Source organism: Thunnus thynnus, chromosome 5 (genome assembly GCF_963924715.1).
Source record: "Thunnus thynnus chromosome 5, fThuThy2.1, whole genome shotgun sequence".
NCBI classification, from domain to species: Eukaryota; Metazoa; Chordata; class Actinopteri; order Scombriformes; family Scombridae; genus Thunnus; species Thunnus thynnus.
In genome coordinates, this window is record NC_089521.1 from 4,415,024 (window position 1) to 4,431,205 (window position 16,182).

Sequence of the window (16,182 nt, forward strand, 5' to 3'; positions counted from 1 at the left end):
ACAGCAGTGGGTTTTACAGTGATGTGGAATGTGTGAGCACTGAGATTATGAGACACAAAATAAGGTGCCAGGAGTGTGTGTATTTTCATACAGTACAGTACAGCACAGACTACAGTCTTACAGCAAATGTAGCTGTGGTGAGACTGTGACTATAAACTACTACTTTAATACATATATGCATTTATAATATACTGTATATAATGTCTGATGAAGTTATTGAGCTTGGAAATTACTTGAATAATATAAATAAAAAGTTTCATTTACTGGCAATTACCACTTTAAGAGAAAATGACTCTAAATATCCCGTTTTCATTGTGGCTTTGGAGCTTGAAGGAGAGCAATTACACAACATAAAAGCAGTGTGTTTTGGTAAAACTATGAATGTGTGCACCACACTGTGTACATACTCTAAGAGTATTTTGTTGTTAAGTTTCTGTGAATGATTTTGAACTGCTTATCATTGGAGTTTCTTGTAACCACCATGAATCCAAGCTGACCACACAGCTGTTGTTCTTTGTGAAAAGGAAACTGCAACCTTTTTACAGCTCCTTTCAACAGGAGGTGAGAGTTTGTTCAAATCACAGGTTTGCAATGTTTGAAGTAATTGTTACAATACAGGTGCACCTCAAAGAGCTATTTCCTCTCCTTTCATGTGGTATACATCAGACCTGAGGCATAACTAAACTGACTCACATGTCTAATTGCAGGAAGTATTTACTGTAGGTGTCACTGCCAAAGCATTTATAATAAACTGGACTGGATGGGCCCAGTGACATTTACGTCAGCTAAAGTGCTTATTCTGCCTCTGCTAAGATGTTTTTCAATCTTTACAACATTGTGTAATTTATCATCTGTAACCTTGCCATAAATAAGATATATAATATTATAAAAGCTTGAAGATCAGCATCCTCCTGAACCGAATGAAAACCAAAGAAAAAGTTAAGAGTATTGTGGAAAACTGTAAACGTCTTCTGCACTACTGTTCTTGTTTTTATTGGCTAGCATGTTGCAGCTAATCATTAAACTTTTGCACTTGCTATTAAAGCCACTATGTGTAAAATTAAAATTTTTGCTTTGATGCAATCTGGTGATAGTATCAAGAATGACTCTGTGACAGACAGAAATGTTCGATGCACACCAGCATGGGTTCTTGTTCCGGTCGCTACACAAGTAACTGTTAATGGTTGGTCGGGGCTTCTGCACACAGTGAGACTGAAGGCTGGGGTCACAGGTAAAGGGGTCAGTATGCTTGAACTGAGATGCTTGTTGGATTGCCTAACAGCATCATAAATCCCCTCCCTCACACATTTCTGAGCCCAACAAAACAAAAAAATTTGAACAATTCATTACATCTCCTCTCTTTATGACAGCAGGCTTTTTGGTGGCTGTGTCAACAGCTACTCACACTTGTACCTTTGGACGTGGTTGCATGACACGTTGCCCAAATAGTTTGTTTCAAGCATACCCAGGCCTTTATGCCATGTTCATGTCATATGGGATAGATGGTAGAAATGAGAAAAGCTCCTATGTTTACAACTTGCGAGAATGTCACAGGACAACTCAAGACAGTTGTATGATTACATAGTTGGTCAAGAGAGGGTTAAAAATAATGCATTGACACTATAACACCATATCCAGTAAATATGAACTTAATCTCCTTGAATGACAGACTTTGGCTGATGTGATGCATTTATATTTGCTTGACTTTGGGGCACTTCTGAAGCCCAAGCTGGATATAGCTTTCAGAAAAATCTGAGTTTCCTAGTTATAATTACAACTTGTATGTTGACATGAACGCTATTTACAAGTTGGAATCTTGTAATTACGTTAATGCCAATATGACATGAACACAGCATTAAACTCCCATGTGCTATACTGATACTGATATGATTGCTGACAGGTGAAAAGAAGCCGCTGGCCACAGCATCACAGAGGTAGCACACTCTCTGCAGCCCTCCACAGGCCAATAGTAAAGTTAGCAGAAAATCTGTGCAGTTGAAATTGGATATTTCAAATTTGGAAACAGGAAAAAACCCTTTAAAAACCCTTAAATAAAGAGTTGCTGTATTGCTAAAGGCTTGTAGAGCAGGTACCCATACCATATAGAAGGTGAAATGTGCAAAAACATTTTATTTAGAAACTCAGTTTCTTTAGAAGTGATTATTCCATCCACACAAGGCCCATGGCAGTAAGACATCAGGTATCTAGGTTTTTTAGTATAATGCACACTCATTAAACCAAATGTAATGACAGGACAGTGAAGTGTGACCAAAGATAACACAGTGCAGCATCTGAGCATCCTTAGTAAACATTAGACACATTACTAGCTGAGTCTATGGAGTACAGAGTCAGGGTCACACACTGCTGAGAGCTGACTGCAGGGTCTCCACATCAGTGTGGACCTGCAGAATAACTGCATGTGTTTAGTGAATTCTCGCTCCTTTTGTCTTTCACACACTCACACACACACACACACACACACACACTCCTTTATACCACTCTCCTTGTCTCCCAGGTATCAAAGCCTGATATTCCTGAGGTAAGGAGGTAGAGCAGTCTATTCTCCCTGCCCTCACAAAGCACTCCTGAACATCGGTCCATTGTGCTGCTTGCTTGCCTGCCACTAGCGGATAGAGTTCATGTTATATTTACGTAGCCTAAAGCACACTCTCTCCCTATCTTCCTTTATCATTCTCTCCCTCCCTGCCTCCCCATCTCTCTCTCTCTCTCTCTCTCTCTCCCTGTCTTCTGCTGTGTTGAACTCTCGCCAGCTCCACTAGGTCTCTGCAGACAACAATGTTCCATCTCGCTGCTTTTGCCCTAGATATCGGCTATTTTTATATGGAATAATTAGACACATAACTGATTTAAATACTGCAAAGCTGTATTCTTTTGTCTCCACTTAATGTGGGCTGGGTGCACAATGCCAAAGGTCTAAAGTGAACATGTGTGTATTTGTGTGTGTTCTGAAGTAATTGCTATTGTTTTATGCAGGTACAGTTCAGAAGTGGTAAGGGTGCACTGTGTATTTACAAAGGCATGTTGATCATCTGCATTATTCCTAATGTATGTGACTTTCAATATAATGAATTTGTGGATTCATATGGTGCACCCACAAATCCACAACGTGTGTGTGTGTGCGCGCAGAGTGCAGTAGCATGTGGTGTATGTGTGTGTGTGTGTGTGTGTGTGTGGGCTGCATTCATTATCTGATCCGAAGGTGAGAACAAGGGAGAACATTTAGCCCGCGGTTACTTATTAATAAATATTCAGTATGGAGACGCAGGAAAAAGATCAAAATTAATTTTAATATTTGTTTTGAGCATTAGTTAAGCTTGTTACCCTACACCCAGTCTCACTTGCCAACCGCAAGGTCTTTGTGGAGATATTAGTGTGTGTGTGTGTGTGTGTGTGTGTGTTTGTGTGTGTGTGTGTGTGGGGGGGGGGGGGGGGGGGATACATCCAGAGAGAGAGACACAGAGAGAGAGAGAGAGAGGAGGCCGACTGGCACTGGATCCCAGCTGTCTGGGGTCTCAAAAAAACAAAACGTGATGGTAATGATGATGATGATGATGATGATGATGATGCTTGTGGTGATTATGATTTTGCTGATGAAGACATTGATTTGACTGAGGATTATCAATATAAGATATATATATATAATAAGCTTTTGATGATTATGATGATGATGATGATGAATGTCATGTCAAAAAAAGGATAATGGCAACTAACGGCAATGACAAGCAAGGATCATTGAAATAATTTAATTGTGATATTTATGCTGAAATGGTAGTTGGCCCCTCTGGTAACATGGCAAATAAAGATTCAATATTTCAAGTAAATTAATGAAAGTGAGAGTAATTAAAGTTGCAGGTTGGAGACCCCAGTGAATCAATGTGTAGGAAACTAGATTTTCATAGAAAAAAAAGCAAACAAAAAAACTTATATATACAGTACGGTGACTTCTGGAGTAACAAAAGGAAGAGCAGTCCAGTTGAACAATAAGAAATGAATGGATCTCAAGGTTAGTTCTGACATTTAAGAGGTTGTTCATATTTATTCTTATGCATATAATGGACCACAGCCTTATAATTATGAGCCTGCTAGGTGTCCAAGAGACCAGGAACAGACCAGGGTTAGGAGGAATAACGGTCAGAGGAGAGAAATTGAGTTGTGGTGTGAGGAGAACTAGTGTGTGTCAGTGGGTGAGTATTAGCTTAGAGATCAGAATATACATGTATATGTCTATGGGCGTTAGCTAATGATGTCTAATACTGTGTTCACATCACAACACTGTAAAGTTTGCTATCATGTTTCAGGCTATAACAAAACTAGTATTGGTCATTTAACACCAGCAGGAGTATTGATACTTACCCATAACAGACACTGTATAATAATACTCCACACCATATTTTACAGTTCTCTACCTTTACTGCAGGATGGACAGAGAGACAGACAGATAAAGAGAGTGATACATTTCTAATCTAGGTTTTTAATAGGACAACAGAAGACATTACAAAGGATTTCAATGGCCTCATTTAGGTGACAGTTAATAAAAGTTATCACAAGAACAGCCAAGTGTTTGGATGTATTAAAATGTTTTATGCTGTTAAGAGCAGCTTCATAATTATCAGATACTGCATCAATGGCTATGGGCCTGCAGGCATCAGCAGCTAAATACTAATATCAAACCTAGTGCACTCTAATATTCTCCAACTGTATTGAGTGAAATAAAGCCCATTATGTAATACATATGTAAACCAAGGTTTCGGTTTACATAAACAGCAGGAAACCACTAACCTATAAAACACTGGTATGAAATATTCTATATCTATTTTTGACTAGAATCAGGTAAGACATAGTGAATGTAAGTTTTAAAATTGTATATCTGGATGTATCTCAAACATATATGGTCAAATGAAAAAATACCAATTTACCCTTTTAAAACAACTAGAAAGCACAGAGTGGATACACCAAAGCTGCACAATGTCTAATTAGCTATTTAAATGTTTTTCAATCTGCGTCTGGCTGTACACCAGAATACACACAGGGAGAGACAATCATGAAACCATTTTTTTATTTAATAACCATGAGTAAATAGTGAAAATGTTCAAAAATACCCCATCATTCAATCGTTCCCGATCTAATTTTTTTCCCCTAATTTCATATAAATCTCTTACCAGGTTTCAAATATAAATAAATAAACAATAAAGCAAATGAGTCAGTGTGAAACTGAACCTCTTGGTAAATATGAGTATGAATTGTAGAATTAATCTGACTTGTAATAATGTCAAACTGCAAACTGAGAACCACAACATCCGTGCTGGGTTTCACACTGAAGTCCTGCATTAAACCGTAAAGGCTGTACAGGTTACAGGCTGACTACCTTATGTTTGCTGATCTGCTGGCAGGGTTTGGAGAGGGACCCCGGTGCAGCGGAGGACAGGACAGCACTGCTGTCTTGTAGTGTCTTTGATGAGGTGGAGTAGTCCTCCCTCAAAGACTCCATCAGGGCTGATGCATATGCTGAGGGAGATAAAAATATTTAGATCACATTCAGTGATATGATATTTAATACATGTGTAACATATGCTACATATGTTACCCCGGTTACACATGCACTGACCCAAATAATGAATTAGATTAAATGACTGAATGAAATTGCTAACTGGTTGATGATGGCTGGCTTCCACAGCTGTAGGTCTTCCACTCCCTCCTCTTCATGCCTGCATCCAAAGCCTCCCTGGACCGGTTTCAGAACAGAAACAATATGTTGAAAAGAAAATGCACAACAAACATCAGGATACAATTTTTACGAAACATGCCACGCATTAAAGAAATGGTTTGTTCCTTCTGGACACAACACTATTTAAAAAAGATGTGGGATATCAAAGTAACTGAAGGTGTTTACATGATCTTGAGTCATCATGAGATACCGCTGAGCAATCAGCTGCCACACCTGCTATTTATTAGCTGTTTCCTGACACCTCTACCTGCTCCTCAGGATGGTTTCAGACTTACACAGAAAGCTTGAAACCTGCAAATATGTGTCCTTTTTGAGAGTAACTCTTATTTTACATAACAGTGCAACATCATCAAATACTGTTATGCTGGAGAATATGGTGAAGGTCAATCATTAATAATGTGCGATATGGAACAAATGCAGCTAACATTAGATATGAGAGGACCTCAGAGACACCACTGCTTATGCAGCATCTCCCAAAACCTTATATCACAGCTACATAACACCACCTGAGAATAAAAATGACAAATGTTTTAGCTGAGCAAACAGAAAGTCACCAAGCTGTGTAACTAGACACCAGGATCCAGTGTTAGATAACAGAAGTTAATAATTAAAATCATGCCATGTCAAAACGGTAACCGCGTTTACAAAACAGGATGCTAACAGAGAACAGTTCATGCCTTCGTGGAGCTGAATCTCTGATCTCTGGTCAGCGCGGTGCTGCTGCTGAAGATGGAGCCAATGAGGCAGCTGTGTTTACTGGAGGAACCGCACCAGCTATCAGCCTCACAAGGCCCTGGCTTCGACATCCCATCCTGAAAGGCATCATATCACAAATAACAAAACCCTCCTGTCTAAAATGAGCCCATCACAGAGGCAGCAGTGAAGTCCGTCTCTACTCCTACACAAGAACTAGCTGCTGCTTTTCCTGCTAGGAAAGTAGACTTCAGGTCCTGACAGGCTGGAATTTGTGCAACTTAAATGACAACCGCTCAGACTCATTAGCACTTAGTACTGCACAGTGTACTGCAGCTGGGACGTGAAGAGCGACTCCTTTATGTGACATAATATAATACCTTGTTGAAGAAACGCTTTTCTGCCTTAATTCCTGCCTTTATGTCTTGTTAAACTAATAAAATTATACATTAACCTTTCACAGGATAATTTTCATGACACATAAACTGTAAATCCAGTAAAAATTCAACCTGCAAGCTGCTCTTTAAGTCCTTGACTTGTCTTTACAGGTCTAATTAGAGCCTACTGTATGTGCCCACACACTGTTCATTTAGTGGGTCATTTTGTCACCAGTAGGAGAAAGGGACAGGGTTTTACCTGGAAGCCGCTATTGCCTTCCCTATTTTCTCAGTGAGATTCATAGCAATGAGGTCCCTCTTGAACACAGATATTTTGGGGGGCCAAAGTTAGAACAGTTATTTCACATGAGAGATTTCGATATTTGTGTTTTTGTCCTTGTTTTTTTTCCGCTGATTTGAAATGGGCAGGGCTCTGTTTGAAAAAAAAAATTAATGTCATGTACTTCTGAGCACCAGTCAGAGTTGAGCAACATTTAACCAAACCACACCCACAGAGTCCTGATCAAGCAGATGAGACAGTTTTTGAGTGTTAAACTTTGATTGCTGTTCATTGAGTTGTTGATATTTAATGTTATGGAAAAAATACACAATATTTGAAACCATGTTTTCGGGGGTTTTAAGTGGATACCATCACATGAGGCGTAATTTCCAGTGAGGATGGAGGGGGCACAGCCACTCACTTCTTTCACCTCTCAGGCAGTGTTGGGCAGTAACACATTGATGATATGATTATTTTTCAGTAATAAGTAATGTAAGGGATTACAATTTGAAATTCAGCAGTTACTAATCCCAATTTCCGTTACTTTCCTTAATTTGGGGGTCAACATATTTGTGTGTCTTAGTATGATAGCAGTTTGGTTGCTGTGTAAATTTAGTGGACAGACTGGTCCAGTACGTGCTAGCTTGGTGCAGGGACGAAAAGAGGTGAAATGTACTGTGGCAGTGAGAGCTCAACAACTACTGCACCTTTAAGAAAACATGCAAGAAGAGAGAAATCAGAATGAGAAAACAACCAAATACACAAACATGCTGCAATTGCAGAGAGTACGTCCAAACACAATATCCCCAACTTTTGACACCAAACCCTTGGCCATCACCACACACACCTTACCTCTATTCATGTCTATTCATGACAAAACTGTATCAAGTCTGCAAACTGTATTGGTTCAGGCAAAAGAATTACAAAACCATTTCTGTGTGTTTGTGTGTGTTTTCAACAAGAAAGCCAGAAATTGTGTTTGTACGACTCCTGCTCACATGGACTAACGCAGTTATATTCCTGAGTGTGTCTCCATCTCTTAGGGTCCTGCCTGCCTCGGTCATAAGGGGTTGTTAAAAAGAAACAGTGGCAATGTGACAGCACTACAGTGAAAACCAAATCGACTTTCTTTCGTTTTCTTTCTTTCTTCGTATTCTCCGCTCTCATTGAGTGCTCGGCTCCTAACAATGCCACATTTCCCCCGATGATCTCTCTCTGCAGGGAACCCACCCCCTTCTTCCTAATTTCCCTCCACCTAAACAGAAAAGAGCCCCGTTAAAGACGGCCATTAGTGCCAGGCCATTTTTTTGTTTTCTTACTCTCAGAAGAAAGAGGAAGCGTTATCTGTGGCGGACAAACTTAACCCAATTAAGATCTGGTGGGGCGTAGGGGCTTGGCTCGGGACACAGCTGGGGCTGCCAACAAGGCACCAAGCCAGCCAGTCAGCCAGACAACCAGCCAGGCAGGCAGGCAACAAGCCAGCCGCCCACTCAGTCAGTCAAATAGTCAGCCAGCCAGGAAACCAACCAGCTGCCTACTTAGTGCACCCACCAACCTGGCAGTCAGACAGCTAACCAGCCAGCAAACCAGTTAGCCAGGTGTTCTGTCAGGTAGCCAACCTATCAGCGAGCCTCTTCATCCTATAAAGTGATTTGGACTCTGTTTAAGAACTGCTCTTGTAGTCTTGCTGTTGTTGGCATTGTGAGGCTGATTTCAGCTATTTTGCAGTATGTATACACTGTGCAGTATGTGTTATGTGTCAGCACCAACCCTTTGCAGGTATAGGAGGCATTTATAAGGAAGTATGAGCATGCAAAAAGATAAAAAAAATATAATATTACTGGATATTATGATGTAATAATAATTATTACTTTGTTGAGAGGTTCATATCCATCAATAAAACCTCCATTCCCTGGGCCCCTAACAGAAAGCTAAGGTCATCAATAATAAAAACATAGAACAGTTACCCAAACAACAGGTTTAGATTTTTTCAAGGCTTAATACTCACATGCCATATGTACATTGAAAGAGTTAATGGTGGCTGTAATCATCTCTTGTACATGCCACTACTAGGATGTATCCTTCCACCATGGCTCAGCAAGGAAACATAGTCGGAAAAACAGAGATAGAATTTCGTACTAAAAAGCTAACTCAGACTGCTGAAGCCTTTATGTAGCTTCACCTGAACTGCATTTTTGCACAGAACGTGAACTGTGGATGATTTTTCATTTTTCAGACTGAAAACAGCTCCGCATTAAAAAATCGCAAGGGGTTATATGGGGGCATGTTGTTTCAAGTACCAGTGAGCTGATGAAATACAACCCAAGAGGGTTGAAAAGTTTGAAAGTTTACTAGACATCGAAACACTGTGCTACAGTTTATCCCAAGTCGGATGTCCAAATTGTTGACTGAAGTGAATTGCAGCAAAAGTTCATCCATGTGCTAACACAGTCGCCTCATTGAAATGAATGAGGGGCTACATTTTTTTCACAGTATGTTGTTATCTGCCTTAGCCGGTGTTCAGACAATAAACAGCCCTGCATCACAGCGCAGCACACTTACTAGAGGGCCTGAATTTAGTGATTGAGACCATAATGACTTGTTGAAAAAAATGATTGACATAGTATTTCTAGAGAGAAGTTGATGCTTTTTGATTAGGAGTCAGTTGGAGTCAGGGAGCTAGCATCTAGTGGCTGTCGGTGTCATTGCACTTTAAGGTACTTCACCCTCAAGCCGTGGTAGTTTCTGCTTGGTTTAAAGGCTTATGAGATGCCAGAATGCTGCACAGTGTTGACCAAGAGGAATGATTACAGCAACCAATAATGCCTTCAACATACATATGGCATGACAGTATTTTATTAAGATAGACTTGAAAAAATCCAAACCTGTCTTTTCATTAATACTGGGCTAAGTATTGAGTCCCCAATGTCAAATATTCCTGCCTCTGGTAGCCCTAAATGTTAACACATCTCTTTAAATCTAGCAATTTAGAGTAGATTAGAGGCTCAGAGGGTCAAGGTGAATTTTATGTGCTATTTGTTTACCACATGAAAATTATCTTGTAACTTCTGTGTGTCTGTCTGTCATGCGATAGATGCAATGCAACGGTGCCATTTCTCAAACAGAGCATTTGCAATTAACCGAAGGACAAAAGACCCCTTGTCATATGCAAATGTGGATTGAGACTGAGACATCATCACCGCATACATGTGAGCATACAACCCACACACACACACACACCCACGCACACACAGCAGCATATTTCAAAATCATCAAACCTTTTCTTCCCCTAGTGCCACACCTCACACTGGCACACACACAAACACGCTCACCCCATGATCCGTATGCAAGTGCCAGATACACACTCCAACAGCCAAACATGTTGATAATTAGAGCCTTGTTATTGGAAGGTGTTATCACAACAATTAACACCCTATGCATGTCTGTGTGTGCGGTGACGGTGATGGGAGGGAAGGTGGTGGTTGTCATGGGTGTGTGTGTACAAGCCTTCACGTGATGCCGGGTAGCGAGGAAGTGTGTGTGTGCATACCATTAATTCTACCACACAGGCCCAACACACACGCTCACACACACGCAGAGAGGGCTTGATGTAACAATGAAACAGTTCCCCATTTGCTGAAGTTCCTGTGAATTCTGACACAACGGCAGCAGGAATAGTTGGAGTGATAGATTCTGATTGATATCCAGTGGGGAGCAGAGAGAGGGGAGGAGGTGGGACTGGTGGAGGAGGTGCGGAGGAGAGGAGGAGATGAGTAGGTAAAAGGAGAGAAGACGACAGGGGAGGCAGGGGAGCGGGAGACGAAAGAGGAAAGTTGAAGGGGTGTAGCCAGACTGTGCAGAAAATGATGGAGGAGGAGGAGGAGAGAGTTTGTCTAATTGCATATTTTTAATCACATATTTGCACTCTTTTCTTCTTTTTATCCTGTCTCATGCTGTACGTGTTTCTGCTTTAATGACTTGAGCCTTGTGACAAAGACAATGCAAATGACAAATAAATGACTTGACTCAGGAGGCGAGGAGGTGGAGGAGGAATGACAGTGGGATGAGGGGAAACAGGAGGAGCAGTGTAGACAGGATGGGGAGGTAGAGGAGGATAATGTGTGTGTGTGTGAGGGGGGGGAGATTTTTTTGTATCCAAAACCAATGTCTTACATGCTTTTTATGAAGCTAAATGGGTTTTTTTTTGTCTTGTTCTTTTTTTTTACTTTTTCGTGCAAGCTTTTTGATTCATCCAAAGTAAGCAAAATTCCTATTTGAGACTGCAAGATTGATCTTTCTGACTTGCTTTTTTTTAAAGCTTGTACATCTGTCCATCTGATCGTCTGCGTGCTTGGTGTTCAACATCTTAAAGCTCTGTGAGACAAATCAAGTGTGAATAGATTCAGTAAGTTATTTTCTTATAGTGTTAAATGTCACTGGTGTGTTTATAATTATCTTGAGATATTTATAGATAGATTATAAATAGATTTTTTATTTGGAAGAAAAAAAAATCACTGTCACTCATTCTTGCTGTCACAAGGTTTTCTTTGGTAGACGTCCATTCAAGTGAGCACTGAAAGTGAATCTGTGAAATTTTAGTAATTGGTTCAAAGTCTTTTATATTGGTAATGAAAACACATAAATACATTCGTTCCTGAATGTGCAAATAAATTGGAAAAACCAGAATGATCTGAATATATCAGCTTATAGCTGAATATTATCAGTATGATACATATTTTCAAACAAAGAAATTGTTGGCCTCTTATTAAAAATGACAAAATTGCATTTACCTATCCAATGTTGCTTTGCTATTTGGGACAAATAGCAATGCGTGCATGAGGAAACTGATTAAAAATAACTTCACATGTAGCAAATGCATGTAGAAACTGCCCCATTTAATGTTAAAGAGTAAAACTTAGTATGCTGGTATTGACCTTTAAAGAATTTTTTAAAATTTGAGTTGGTAAATCTACATGTGAAGTGATAATAGAGAGCAGAATCACTTGGCCTGGTATTACCATGATTTCTTTTGAGTTAGCAGCATTCTGGTTTAATTAACAAAAAGTTGTATGTTTTTATCAAATAACATCATTATGTAAACTAAATGTTAATTCAATATATAATAACTCTGTGTAGATTCATGACTAAAACTGTGTGTACACACAAAGCCAGAACTATGCATACGGATTATTTTCATCAGAATTATAAAACCGTGAGCACACATGGTTCTGCTTTATAAATCTCAGTCATTGTGGAACTGGGCGCACGTGCACGAGAATCATTTCTACAATTTCCCACAATTATACATAAATGGATGAAGACACGTCCTGAACCAGCTGTTTTCATATCAGTCACCTGTCAATGAAACAAACGGGAAAGAAGAAGTGCAGTTTACCAATTCGCCAGAATAAAACGTTGGCACAACAGCAGAACAGCTGTTATTACGCGCGACCGTTACGCACGACTGTACGGCTCTTTATACCGTCATTCGTGACATGGACTGTAAACCATCATCAGCAATGATGAGCATTTTGTGGCTCTCATATCTAAACAGACTTTACAAGGTGTGACACAACCGCAAAATAAAATGTTGACTCCTGTGTAAATTAAAAGAATGATAAAATTATGACAAGAAAGCAATTAATCAATGTTACGTTTATAAATGCACCTTTGATTGGCATTTGACAGATCTCTGTGTGACCTCAAAAATAAATAAATGACACAATCAGTGTATCTGGTTATCAACCTTAACGATGTTTTACTAAAAGATTCCGTCTCTCAGTTTATATTTCATCTCCAGCTCATAATATCACCCTCAGATCGCTTTAGAAAAACATGTGTACGTTTGGTCTGAAGAATGCGTGAGGTGAGCATATTCTCACCGCACAGTCTGTGTTTATAAATACCCGTTTATGCGCGGGAAATGGCGTATGCGTGGATGTTGTGCGTACTCATCATTTATGCATCTGGCCCCAGCACTGTCAATAAATGCTATAGGATGAAGCTTCCTAAGGAAAATGTTTGTGGAAAAACTCCTTCCTGATGATGTTGTGAAGGGTCGTGATTCGGTCAAAGTTAAACTTGTAAAACACACACACACACACACACACACACACACACACACACACACACACACACACACACACACGCTTGTGCTTAGCAAATGAAACCAACAGAAATCCTCTCTGGCAGACATTCTTGTATAAGGCAAGAAAAATACTTCAGTTACATAGTTAACATGAATTTAAGATACTTGAACACCAACAGTATGCTGATGTTTTTCTACACACAAACAACTCTCTCTCTCTCTCACACACACACACACACAGCGTCCAATCAGTGTGTGTGTGTGTGTGTGTGTGTAGGCTGGTGTAATGAGGTGGAGACGGTTGTCCATTACTTCCTGAGTTGATGGGCTCCTCGCAGCAGTCCACCCACAGCTGGAAGACAAGAGGAGGAGGTGGCACAAACAAGGAATAGGAATACCAGATACATACAGACATATTGGCTTTTCCACTCTCATTTAATAATATTAATAATAGTAACTTCATGTATACAGCACTTATTATAGTAAACATTATTAATTGCTTTTTGGGAAAACAAAAACATGTTAAAACAGTAATAATGACAGGAAAAATAACTTACCTGGATAAAAATGTACAGTAAAAATGTGGATTCATGCCGTTTAGAGACCCTAATGGAAATTGCCTGATCCTGCTGTTAAAATTACTTGACTCAGAGAGGGTTCAAAGAGCTGGTCTTTCCCAGTTTTGTTTTTAAAATGAATAGAAGTCTGTCTTTATAATCGACTCTAAACTACTGGAAGGATCGGCCAACTCTGAACAAAATATAATTTGATTGATTTTGATTGGTGCATTTTGTAAATGGAGAGAGGTAAACTGCAACTTAAAAAAAACAACAACACACAGACGTCTTTATGCAGATTTAAATAAACTTTCATTTTCTGTATTTACATGATTTAACAAATTATTGTCTGATAAAGATGTTCTTCAGTTACCTGGAAACTCAGTGGTGTTGAACAACATTATATGTTAACATCTGGAAGGAACTAATGAGTTCTTAATGTGTTAATCTACAGCAGATTCACAATTTCCCTATCTCTCTCCTTCTCTCTCCCTCGCTCTCTCTCTCTCAAACACACACACATACACACACACACACACACACACACACACACACACACACACACACACATTAGAAGAACAGTAAAATGCTAACAGGAAATGCATGGATGCCAGAGGTTTTACTTGTTTCCTGGACAGGGATTTGGAGACTTGTTTTGCCTACATTACATACTATATGGCATATTTTGCATGTTGCATGCTTATGGTTCTTTACAGTCTTTCACACTATCCGACTATGCAGCCTGTTAACATCACCAGATGATCCATGTAAAATAAACTCAACATACACATGAATTACAGAATGAGCATTTTGTAGTGGTGATGCTTTTCTCCTGTAGAATTCAGAAACCAATTTTATCACACACAACACACCCAAAGTTGCATAAGCTAAATAAGCCTTGTAATAATTTTTAAAAATGGGATAATTTTGCATCAGATTTATGCCCACCTAGATTCACACAGTGTAAATATTTCACATGTATTTCAATAATGATACATTATCCTTTTAATATCTCAAAATTGTATCTATACAGAGAGATTCCTCTTCAGTGTGAACAGCTGTAATGAGGACATACATCAGGTTAAATCTGCAAGTGTGTCTGAAACACATTTATATCCACTAAAACACATTGTACGTGAATGCTATGCACATGTATTAGCACAATGTACAACTGTAAATATTGTATTCAAAGATGTGTAGCACTGTAAAACAAATAATCCTGTTTTTAAAGTAAAAATAAAAGTAGCATGACAGACTGAGGACTTGAGAAAGAATGAACTTTTTTATTTTTCATGTCTACAGTTGAAATTCCGTCCTAGTGGTGTGTGAAGTAGAAGAGAAGGTGTACATTGCCATCTAGAGACTAACAGGTGTAACTTCATCACAGGTGTTTTCACTGCACATGTTGCACACTCTGCTGTAACACGGTCTTTCAGTCAGGGCCAGCATAGAGGGAGGTCGTGCGTGTGTGTCTCTGTGTTTGTTAGCCCAAACTCACAGAACAGTGTTTATATGCTTTATCACTGTGTTCTTGTGCAGAACCAACTCTTTCAGTCTCCTATTATGTTTGTTGCGCATGTTGAGGTGGGACAACATACCTTTTGCATAGCAGACATTTTCACTTGACGTAACAGGAAAAGCATGGGTGTTACCAATAACATTAGCAATTGTTCTGTCCCATTGAGGTTTCCCAGTGAGCCATGACAGTGGGACAGTGAGCACAACAACAGGGACCTGAGAGCTGCACACATAGGCTTAAATAGAAAATAGTAGCCATGATTCATGTTATTAATTACATGTGATTTTACCGGTATGACATGTTAAAATGTCTGCCAAGAAAAAGGGCGGTAAGCCTTTTGCAGGACTGTCACAGTAGGAAAAAAAAAAAAGAATGATGGCTGAATTCCATTTAGCTGCGTCAGTTTTAGTATTGTGCATGCTGGCTCGCTGTGAGATCGTTAATGTCATTAGTGACAATGACATTACAATGACGTGCTTTTCCTGCGATGACAAGTCAAAATGTCTTTCTGTGACAACAGCCTATTTACATTTATCGTTTTTATTGACATAGGAGCTGATGACATCCCATAATTCCCAATGTAACTCCAACCACCTTTAACCTGTGCAGTGGTTAAATGCCAAAATGAATTTTTGAATACTGAATGAGTCATTAGCAAGAACCTGTGATGCCAAATAAATATTTACAAATGTATCTAAATCTTATGCCTCATTTAGGCTGACAGGTGTCTTCACTTGTTTTTCCTAATTAGACCTCTTCTCAGGACTTCACAACCTTTACAGGTACAACTTTGTCGTTCTTGTTACTACTTGATATGTAGTGACCTCACATCATTCCAGTGTTGCTCCACCCACCTTCAACCTGAAATGAAATCTAATCAAGCAAGCAAAACTGGTGTGCAGGGACTTAAGTACATAAATAA